Raw genomic sequence first — 12,015 nt, forward strand, 5'->3', positions numbered from 1 at the left:
CAGGAGAGTGGATGCTACATTCCAGGGCTCCCAAATTGGTATGACTGGAAGGTGAGTCTCAGGAAATGAGGACAGAATTGGGAGTAAATGTGGATGCCACTGTGCTCTCTGGAACACCATCAAAAATCTTTCCTGGTTGCAGCCCCCAAAAAGCAGGCTGAGTTGGGGAAAGTAGTGGAGTGAGTGGGAAGGCTCTGGACAGGTAGATGGGGCCACACTATAAAGTCGCAAATTTAAATATTTGAAGCAGAAGAATGATTTGATCAGATATGCCTTTTATGAAGATCCTTTGGTACACAGAGGATGAAAAGGAAGGAGAGACTGGGAGCAGGAGAATCAGTGAAGAGGCTGAAGGGGCCCACAGGTCCAGAGTAATGCAGGCAAGAAAGACAGATGGTCCCCTAAGAGGCTGACAGAAGACACGGAAAGAGTGGGATGGAACTGCCGCCATGTCAAGGACAGGATGGACACAAACTGGTGACAGATGCGATAACGGGGCATGAGAAACAAGTTTAAGGGAAAAGGGAGTGATTCTCTCATAGAAGACAGAGGTGGGAAAGAAAAACTATGTCCTGAAGGATGTTTGGAATTTCTCAAATGACACCATTGTCATAGAAACAAGGACTGTTACTTTCACAGATAATGGCTTTAATGTGTAATTGTAGAACTGGACGGTTAATTCGGGTGAGTCAATTCCAACCACAGAATATCACAAAATGCAACATAAAATATAAATACATGTGGTTAACCCTTCAAAAGCCATATCAGGATTTACAGATCCAAACGAATATTACCTTCCTTGGAGGCTACACATTATTCCCACAGTGCTGCACCTGCTGAGAACTGCCTTGGACTTCTTTCGAGGACCTCCCTTCGTGACCGTATCCCCAGAGCTGGAAAATTCTCAGCCTTTTAGGGAAAATCTAATTTTTAGAAAAGAAGCTTATTTGTGGGGCGCCTGGATGGCTCAGTCGGTTAAGTGTCTGACTTCGGCCCAGGTCATGATCTCATGGTTCGTGAGTTTGAGCCCCGCGTCAGGCTCTGTGCTGACAGCTTGGAGCCTGGAGCCTGCTTCGGATTCTGTGTCTCCCTCTCTCTCTGTCCCTCCCCAGCTCATGCTTGCACTCTGTCTCTGTCAAAAATAAATAAACTTAATAAAAAAAATTTTTTTAAAAAGGAAGCTTATTTGCTACCAAAGACCAGCGGTTGCCTGGGACAGGGTAGATGGGGCCATAGGGCAGGAGAGATGAAATACAAAGGGACACAAGGGAACTTTTGGGGGTGATGGATGTATTCACATGTTGACTGTGGTGATGGTTTCATGAATATATACCTCAAAACTCATCACAATGTACACTTAAATATGTGCAGTTTATTGTATGTCAGTTACATCCCAATAAAGCTATTTTAAAAGTTCTTTATTGCAAAGAGTAATGCCTGAGACTCATGATGCTGAGGAATCCCATCCTTTTTTAATTTTTTTTAATGAAGATTTAAGAGAATACTCTTCTTATGCATCCCCCGGGGTGACTTGAAGACAATTTCCGTGCAAGTTGGGTTTTTTTTTTTTTAATGTTTATTTACTTATTTTGAGAGAGCGAGAAAGAGACCACGAACACGAGCACGCATGTGAGCAGGGAGGGGCAGAGAGAGAGAATTCCAAGCAGGGCTCCATGTTGTCAGCACAGAGCCTGACAGGGGGCTTGATCCCACGAACCATGAGTTCGTGACCTGAGCGGCAACCAAGAGTTGGACGCTTCACTGACTGAGCCACTCAGGTGCCCCTGGGTTGGTTTTTGTTAAAAAACAAAGCTACAGAAAGCACAGAAACTAATGACCTCTTCCCGGTGTAGGATAACCTTCGTGTAAGCATATACATCTTAGAACATATGTTTTAAAATTTTGCAGACATGTCCTGTAATCTAAACTGGAATCCAATGACTTGGTATCTTCTCGTTCTTCCACTCACTCTCATGAGGGACAGCTCTCTGCAAATATATTGTTCCTTTTGCTTAGGTCATCCAGAGAAAGGGTCGGATAAGAACAAGTATCATTGCTTCCGCTAGATGGGATTTGGATTTCAGATATCCACGGCCAGACTTACAGAGCTGGGATTCCAGAAAAGTTTCCTGACTGTCCCCCACTTGCACCTCATTCCCAACTAACATTGTCTGCTGACCAGTTTGCCGATATCTGGAAGTCTACCCTTAGAGGATTCTTTCCTTTGGGTTAACCATTCTATTCTCCCAGAATCCCATTTGAAAACAGAATCCTGGAGGACAGGCCTGGATCGTGTGCCAAAAGGGAGAGCCTGGAGTCAGCTGGTGGTGCTGTGAGGACAGTGGCCTCCAAGGGTGGAGGCCACCAATAAAAGGATGGGGAGGGGGGTCCAGAAAGGAGAGACAAGGTGCCACAGAGGGCTTCATCTATTCCTCTATTTTCTTAGTCATTTATTTATTCCAAAAGCATATATTGAGTACCAACATCCCCACCTTAGTTTTACTTCTGGACTTAGCGTCAAGTACCAAGATATAAACAGGAAGTTTAGCAAAGCTGATAAGCAAGTTAAGCTGGTCTCTAACATAAGGCAGCAAGAGAGCTGGCCCGTCCATCAGGAGGTGGTCCCCCAGTCCCTCAGAGGCCAGGTGCTTACATCACACCTTGAGAGGCAGTTTAGAATTAAATGAAACAGAATATTGACAAATGAAATTTTAAGAGAAGCATAAAAACTATGAATGCAAAGCAGGTGGGGATACTATTAAAATAGTTCATCTAAAAAAAGTCTAATTCCATCTAGGGCCCAAACCCTATTGGGTTTCACGCTCATTTGGGTTCACAGTTTGTCTGTAGGCTCTTTGACTTTGTGGGACCAACCCTGGAAGGGAAGAGAGTGTCCCCTGCCATCTTTATAGTCAACCACACTGACCCATCATGCAAAGCTAAGCCCAAGAATGGAGTGGTTTGGGGACCAGGAAGAAAATGCTGAACGCGGAGCTGTCTGGGGCTAAAAAAAGGCTGGACGTGATTTAGAAGGAGAGTTAGTAAGCCCTCCTTTTGATTTGTCTCCCTTCAGACAAATGAAGTTAGAACCGCAGTGAGGTCATCCATAAAATTCCCAAACGATTTGGCCTGTCCCGTGGGCCAGGCCCTCACTTAGGTCAGTCCAGGGGACATAACAGAGAATGAAGCAAGGCCCAAGTGGGGAAGCTTGTGTCTCACTCAGCTGTAATGCAGGGCAGTGGTCTGAGAAACAAAATCCATCCTCAAAGCTCATTCTTGAGTCTGGCCAAGGGACAACTGCCCAGGGGATTCCACTGTTGAGGGGATCATTGAAATTAGAGCCCCCAAAGGGGATTATGCTAGACAAGTTTCATGGTTCCTACCCAGCCTCAGCCCTGCCAATAGAAACTGCCCTCTGACAAAGGGCTGGGCCCAGCACCCTGGGTGTTCAGACCCTCTGATCCCGCCCGCTTTCCACCCCCCCCCCCCCCACCATTGTTCACTGGCATGAGGAGGCTGTGCCTGGCCAGTGACCCAGGACCCAAGGCCCTGTGTGAACAGATGGCTGGGCCGCTCCATCGCTCCCGGCAACGTCAGCGGTGGGCGAGGCGGCCTCGCTCAGTTGGGTATTGCCCTAAGAGTTTCATTTTCCACCTAGTGCTGTCTTCACCCCTGCTCTGTTGAATGTCCCCTTCTCCTAGCGGTTTAGAGGAGGCCAAAGAGGTTGTGAGTGGCCAGAGTCAAGAAGGAGTGACCCAGGAGAGAAACAACGAGGAAGCCAATGGCGGGACAGAAAAGCAGACACACAGGGCAACTGAGTCACACGGAGGAAGAGCCTGGAATACGTGTCACTGAGGCCCACCACAGGTCTGCTGAGCCAGACAGGATCCAGACCACCCTCCAACCCCTTCTCTGTGAGTTCTGGCCCCGGGGGGCTCTTGTCTTGCATCTCTGTGCAATTTTCCTCATTGCTCTGTGTGGGGCGATACCAAACTCACCCCCAACTGAGCCTACTTGAGTGAGCTCAAGGTTTCTCTTCCTGGCTAACAAATGAGCCAAACTGCCGACAGTTTTGCAAGAGGTCGCCAGCCCCTACTGAGCACAAAAGCCTGGAAGCATGATGTGGTCCCAGGGAGACCCTTCAGGCCCTTTGCCCTTCGGGAGCAAACAGGGTGAATCTGCAGGCTGTTTGCCAGCTGGGCACTGAATTTTGTTTGCCCGCAAATCATTCCGCCAAAATTTAGAGGCAGCAATGTGGTGCGGTAGAAATCAAACTAGAGCAGGGGTCAGGAAATCTATGCCGCCCTTAATCAGCTACATGAGGCTGGCCGGATGATTCGAGTCCCTGCCCCAGTTTTGTCATTAGAAATGCAGGACGAATACTACTTGCCCTGCCGCCTGGACGAATTTTTGTAAAGATCCCATAAAAATAGGCGTCAGAAGGCTCGGGGGAGCAGATACACGCGCTACACTACTTTATAAACCGTAAATGAGAATGGGGAGTGGGCGGAGGACCATGCACGCCAACCAGCCGAGGAGTGGCCGCCACTCCCCTCTGTCAGGCTCGATGGACCTCGCACTAAACAAGCCAAAAGATGAGTGTCTGTCTCTCCCAAAAATGAAAACCGTGGCTTCCTGCCTACACCCAAAGGCACAGTTAATTCTGCAAGGGACATTAGCAGAATTAGAATTTGTCCTCCTCCACTGCCTCTCTGTTCATTTTCCCTCCCTCCCTCCCTCCCTCCCTCTCTCTGTCTCCACTACCAGCTGCAGATAACCACACAACCCAGCTGAAAGTGGCTTAAACAATAGAAAATTCTCATATGACTTACAGCTTCAAGATTTGTTAATTTAGTGGCACATTAGTTGGCTTCTGTCCTCGGTCTGATTGCCACAGGGTGGCAAAAGGGCTGCTTCAACACCTCACAGCACGTTCTCCCCCAACCACATCCAAAAGCAGGAGGGAAGATATTTCTTAAATGTCTCCACGGGCATTTCTGTCATTAAGGGCAGAAAACTTGTCCGGGAATGCTCCCCTCCTCACACTCAACACAGAACAAGCTGCAAAGGGGCTGAGACAGGTTTTCAGCATCATTAGTGGGAGCGAGCACCGCCAGCAAGAAAAAAGTAGGGGGTGGGGTTGCAAGGCAGCAGCAGAGAGGAGACATCTGTAGGGTTGGCGAGAGAGTTTGGGTGCTGAGAGTGGAGTTAATTCTTGCTAAATGAATCAGAAGAATTTGTTCCAGAGTATTGATTGGCCAACAAAATTGTTGTGAAGCCTGAAGAACCAGATTCTGGGTTGAGTGTTCAGGAAAGAATCCCACAGTCACCCTGCTGCCTCGTCTGTGCTCGGAAAGCAGCAGGCTCCAGAACCACACTGCCACGGCCATGATCAGGAAGCCGCCAGCACTGCTTCCGGCTCCTTGACTATGCCACGTCTGCTGTGGTCCACACCAGCTCCACGGATGGCCCATGCTGCCTCTTGACACCCACAAGACCGGAGACTAGGCGCTGAGATCTCTGCTCTGGCTGTTACAGAAAAACCAAACACATCCCAACCAAATTTGCCTGCAGGATCTTGGCTCCATCTCATTTCAGAGGCTCAAGATTCCTAGACAAGCATTCACTAGGCAGAATCAACTCACAGCAGAAATCCTAGCTGCAAGAGAGTCTGGGAAGTGTCATTGTTAGCTCTTACTCACCTGTGATGTAGGGAGGCACACCAGAGGAAGGAAGGAAGACACTGACTTCCAACCCCACCTGAGCAGCCACAGCCACCCTGTGTGTCTGCCACACTCTTCTTCAGGCTATAGCTTTAACTTTAATTGGCTCAGTCCGTACATTCAAGGTGGGAGCCAGGGGGGTGTCGATCCCTGAGTCCATAGGAACAGCACATGACAATCAGCATACCTCCTTCTCCTGGCCACAGTAATTGACTCAAGCAGACACACGCATTAGGGCTGTTCAAGCTAATCAAACCTTGGGACTTTGGCCCAAGCTCCTAGAAAGGAGGCTTATTCTTTCCAGCTGAGCATGAACCTAAAAAATCTGAAGCTGCTACCCCCAGAAAAGCCTGTCTGAGAATATGGAGCCAACAGAGATAAGTCAAAGCCAAGAGACAGAGAGAGGCTGGGATCTGATGACATTTTGAACCCCTGGATTCAGCCACTCCTGAAACCTTCTGGGCTTTTCAGGTACATGAGCCAATATCTTCTCAAGTTTATTTTAATTGTCATTGGGGGGGGGGGGGGGGGAGGGGGAACACACAGGAATGTTTCCAAGACCACTCTGATCATTCCCCTGAACATGCAGGAGGCGGCCACTGGTTCATTGAGATTAGTACCCCAGCTCCTTAAGAGTTAACCACTCACACTGAAGTGAGAAAGTCCAGAGACAATGGAGAGATGTGAGCAGCTGGAGGAGCTAGGGCTACAGCACGGACAGCTGCCACCTTCTCTTTTCTTCACTGACATAAAAACCACTCCTGTCTCTGAATCCCCGGTGGGCTGGGGATGTATTAGTTTTGCTCTGAAAGGTTACAGGGGTCTTAATATTTTCCTGGGGCATCCCATTTAGAAGTAATAATATCAGGGGCACCTGGCTGGCTCAGTCAGAAAAGCATGTGACTCTTGATCTCAGGGTAGTGAGTTTGAGCCCCACGTTGGGTGTAGAGATTACTTAAAAAAAAAAAAAAAGTCTTAAAAAATATTAGAAATGCATTATTATATTTTCAAATATATATTTAAATTTTTGCATTTTGGATGAATTAACATATTCTTTTTAATCAAACAAATTAATAAGAACGTATACCTTCATTTTCCTGTCTAATATCAAAGATGTTGCACAAATGAGCTGATCAACACACTCGAGTTGATTTATTTTTTAAACCGTTGCGTAAATGAAAAGAGACAAGGGGCCCCAGGAATCTAATGGTCCTCAGCCTTGAGTGCACAACAGGGCAAGGAGACCCCCAGGGAGTCAGTGCACGGGGACCCTGTGATGTGTCATCGGATCCCCTTTTGGGAATGGAAAGCTGACTCCGCCAGATGCTACAAAAGTTGTCAGCTGATAGGCCTCAGCTGTCCACCTCCTTTGAGGATTATATTGGTTGAAGATTACTGCCTCACTCAAGGTCACGCGCTCCTTCCAAGGGCAGCCCTATCCAATGACTGACCACTGCAGGAGAGAAAGGCCACGCCCCCCCCACCCCCCACCATCCTGGGACAGGTCAGGGACTGCCTTCATCGAAGTCCCACCTCCCGTTCAGGCCACTCCGCTCCCTCCCCCTGGTGTTGACCCCAGTGGCATTCCCCGGTAAACTCCCTGCTCTCTATCTACCCCTCCATCTCAGATTCTGCCTCCCAGGAGACCCCTGGCAGCACCAGAGTCTAGGACAGCAGTTGCTGGACTTGTGGATTCAACCAGGTGTAACAGAAAACCAACATCCATACTTTTCCACAGCATCCATTCCTGCTGCCCCCACCCCCACCCCATCTTCTTGTGCAAATAAAATTATCCTTCATGGTCCAGCTTCATGGCCCACCTTCTCCGTGAACCCCCCCTCCCAGCCCCCCACACAGTGGTGGCCTGTCCCTGTCCTGAGCTCCCACAGCATTTTGTGTGTGCCTCTTTCAGGATGCATCATCTGCCTGGGTTTTCAAAGTTTTGCATTTCTGGTTTCTGCCACTGGGTCTTTGAGTCAGTGAGGTACCTCCTCTGAGCCAACTTTCTGATCTATAAAATGGAATAATACTCCAGAGGATAAAATAAAGCCACCTGCCCCTACCCCGGTATCTGCCGTTTGGAAAAAATTCAATATGCCCATTTCTTCTCTCCTTCGTCCTAAATGGGCCACTCTTCTCAGGGACAATGGAGTGTTTTCTCTTTTTCTGCTCTTTCAGGGAGAAGGGGGAGAAAGTAAGCAGCAGGAGCCCCCTGGAGAGTATCTGACCTCCCCACACACTGCCATCCACAGAGGCTTGGCTATTTGCAAACAGAGGCAGCGGCAGCATTTGTGGCTTTGAAGAGACAAAGGATTCACACAGGTACTCCTATGTGGTCACACTGCAGTCAGCTTGCCCTAGAACATCTAAATCTCTGTCTATTTTTAGGATCAGAGTTAATTTTCTGGCTTGGTGTAAGCACCCAGGATGGGGGAGGAAGTTAAAAGTGGATGGTATTTCACTCCTAGCTATACATCCAAAGGAATTGAAAGCAGGGACTCAGAGACTTGCACACCAACTGCTCATTGCAGGATTATTCACAATAGCCAAAAAGTGGAAACAACCCAGGTGTCCACCAACAGATGACTGGATAAACAAAACATGGTGTATGTGTACAATGGAACGTTATACAGTCTTAAAAGGGAATGAAGTTCTGATACATGCTATGCCATCGATGAACCCGGAAAGCATTAAGCGAAGTGAAATGAGCCAGATACAAATAGACAACTATTGTATGATTCCACTTATTATGAAATCTCTAGAACAGGCAAATTCATAGAGACAGAGAGTATGTTAGAGGCTACCGGGGCTGGGAGGAGGGGAAGGTGGGGAGCTGCTGTTTAATGATTACAGAGTTTCTGTTTGGGGTGAAGAAAAGATTTTGGAAATAGGGATTTCCTATTGCACAGTGTTGTGAATGTAATCACTGCCCCTAAATTTACACTTAAAATTTGCACTTCATTGGGGTGCCTGGGTGGCTCAGTCGGTTAAGTGTCCAGCTCTTGATTTTGGCTCAGGTCATGATCTTAACGTTGTGAGGTCAAGACCCACATCGGGCTCTGCGCTGACAGCATGGAGCCTGCTTGGGATTCTCTGTCTCCCTCTCTCTTGGCTCCTCTCTCTCTCTCTCTCTAAAAAATAAATAAACTTTTTTAAAATTGCCCTTTATTTCTTTATTATTTAAAACAAAATTTTTTAATGTTTATTAATTTTGAGAGAGAGAGACAGAGTGCAAGCAGGGGAAGGGCAGAGAGGGAGACACAGAATCCGAAGCAGGCTCCAGGCTCTGACCTGTCAGCACAGAGCCCGGACGCAGGGCTCGAACTCATGAGCCGTGAGATCATGACCTGAGCGGAAATTGGACACTCAACCGACTGAGCCACGAAGGCACCCCTTTTCTTTCTTTAAGTAGATTCCATGCCCAATGTGATGCTCAAACTCATGACCCCAAGATCAAGAGTTGGATGCTCTGCCGACTGAGCCACCCCCAAAATTGCACATTTTATGCTATATTTTACAATTTTTAAAATTAATGTTGTAATATATCCAAACCATTGAATTATACTTTAAATGAATGACTTATATAATATGTGAATTATATCTCAATAAAACATCAAAAAATAAATGATGTTTACTATAATTGTTCATTCTGGGGCAAATTCAAAGAGCTGTAGAAAACTCAAGGACGAAAACAAAACACAAAAAATCCAATCCATAACTGACTAAGAGATGCGACATTTTCAAAATCCCTCTGGATTTTATTTTCCCCGGCACCCAGGCCAGCCTGAAGGGCTGCAGTCACCGGCAGTTTCTGGGGAAACTTCTGGATTTGTTGCAGACAGTGCTCTCCCAGGATTTTAGTCATTCCATCAGGCAGCTGAAGACCAACCCCCCACCCCCTGCCCCGCCCCACCCCACCACCAACATAGAACAGGTCTTGAACAGGTGCTCTTGGTGTTAATGTTTCTCATGCCTTTGCAGCAAAGAGGACTAATCCTTGGAAAGGCAGGCTGTGTTCTGGTATGGGCGGGGGTGGGACAGAGACCTCAAGAAGCTAGCACCTGCTGGGCCGGCTCTAGAGCACTTGCAGTGAGATGTGAGAACCCGCAGGTTTTATGCTTCCATATCCCTTCTCTCATTTTCACACCAGCATCTATACCCCTATGACTACACACATAACCATATACTTCAGGTCCCGGGGCAGGAACTTCTGCCAGAGTGTTGGTAGAGTGAACTCGATTTATTATTTTATTTTATTTTGTTTTTATTTTTTAGAAATTTTGTAAAATGTTTCTTTGTTTTTGAAAGAGACAGAGACAGAGCACAAGTGGGGGAGAGACAGAGAGGGAGACACGGAATCTGAAGCCGGCTCCAGGCTCTGAGCTGTCCCCACAGAAGCTGATGTGGGGCTTGAAGTCATGAACCACGAGATCATGATCTGAGCCAACCGACTGAGCCACGCAGGTGCCCCATAAGAGTGAACAATGTAATGTAAATATTTAGTTAGGGAAGCCGATTTGCATCATACAGGAGTCATGAGCCCACTTGCCTATAAAGGGAAGTTAGGAAAGATAGGTGAACCAAGCAAGCTTTATCCAATAAGGTGAAATCTCTTAATATTCATTTCACTGCTGGCAACTACCTCAATATTTAGATTTCCTGAATATGCAAGCCCAGGCACAACTTCATGCCTTTATTCAGGCTGTTGCCTCTGGACCTGGCTTGTGAGTGAATTTCTACCACAGTCCTTTAAGGTTAATACACTAACCCCATTTCTGCAAACGGTGTATCATGCAAGATGGGTCCTTGTTACCTGGGTCCAAGGCAAATTCCATGACGTCACAGGCATGAGCTAAGAAATATGCTATATCAGGGAAAGGGCGGATGAATCAAGCAAGGATCTACAAAATACGTGAAGACAGCCATCCCTTGGATCCACCCATTCTCCCAAATAGCACAAGCCTAAAAACACACTTGACAGTGGTGCCAGGTGGTCTGGATTTGCCAGCTGTTTCTAGGAGTTGTCCGAGAATGCCAACTGCCCAGATCTTGGGATCCCTCGGATATTAGAGACCCTCCTGTCAGGGAAAGTATGACTGAACCCACGGGCTAAGTTGAGATGCCGTGCCTCCCTGGGGAGGTAGTGGGAACCTCCCGCCTGGTCCCCGCAGGCTCACTGTCCAAGCAGTCTACAATAAGAACCCACTTTAGACAATTCTGATCATCATGCCACATGAGGAAACTGAGGCCCAGACAGTTTAAGGCACACGGGCAAGATCACACAGCTGGTAGATGGTGGAGCCCACATTCTAAATCGGGCTTTTTTGCAGCACACCACATCTCATGAACATCCTTATTATCCAATCCATGGTCCTCACTGGCGATGTGTAGGAGCTCACTTCCTCCTGGAGCAGCCCATGGGGTCAGCCCACCCATCGGTATCACTATTTCAGGATTATGGTGGAGATGGGGTAGAATCCTGCTCTTCTGGGTTCTCTGGGATGATTGGAGCTAAGAGGAAGCCTTGGACACAGCAATAGCACCAGTTCACTCTGTGCTGCCTGTCTCTGAGATTTCTAGATGGCAGGGTCACTTGTCTTCTTCCTTTTAAGTTTGATTTCCCAGTTTCCACTGCCAGAGGCACACCCTGAAAAAAATCTATACCAACTCAGGTAAATACAGATACCATTAACACCCCATCCCCTTCTTTCTCCTGGGACAACAGAAATATTGGCTCAACCTAGAAAATAGTAAAGTCCTGCAAAGTGTGTGTGTGTGTGTGTGTGTGTGTGTGTGTGTGTGTGTGGAACCCTACACCCTACATGGGGTTCTGGGAGGGTTTAAATAAAAATGTCCTTACCTTTCATGGAATTCTATGCAGTTTGGTAACAGCCAACCTACATAAGCCAAAGACTATCATAAACTGTGTGATTCTAATAGAAGGCAAATATAACACAGAGCAATTTACACCCTGTAGTTGCTGTGACTTCAAAGTCTCAGAGAACTTAATATAGGGGAATCCCAAAGGTAATTGAGATCTGTCTTGTGTACAACCTGTCTTTAGTTGGCCCAGCTTGGGACCTCAGGATGTATTTATGTCCGTTACCTTTCCTTCTCCCTGTCTGAGCCCAAGTCTTTTACTGTCCCATTTGGCCATAGTACTGGCCTTGAGCCTATTCAGAAGTCTTTGAGCCTTGCCCCTAAGGATTCATGTGTCTCACTGACCGGCCCCCACAAGGGAGACATTCTTTGGGTTCTCTTGTTTGCTGGAATTGTTTTGCCATGTCTGAGA

This window comes from Herpailurus yagouaroundi, unplaced genomic scaffold (genome assembly GCF_014898765.1).
Source record: "Herpailurus yagouaroundi ecotype Mexico unplaced genomic scaffold, PumYag 188, whole genome shotgun sequence".
Classification (NCBI taxonomy): domain Eukaryota; kingdom Metazoa; phylum Chordata; class Mammalia; order Carnivora; family Felidae; genus Herpailurus; species Herpailurus yagouaroundi.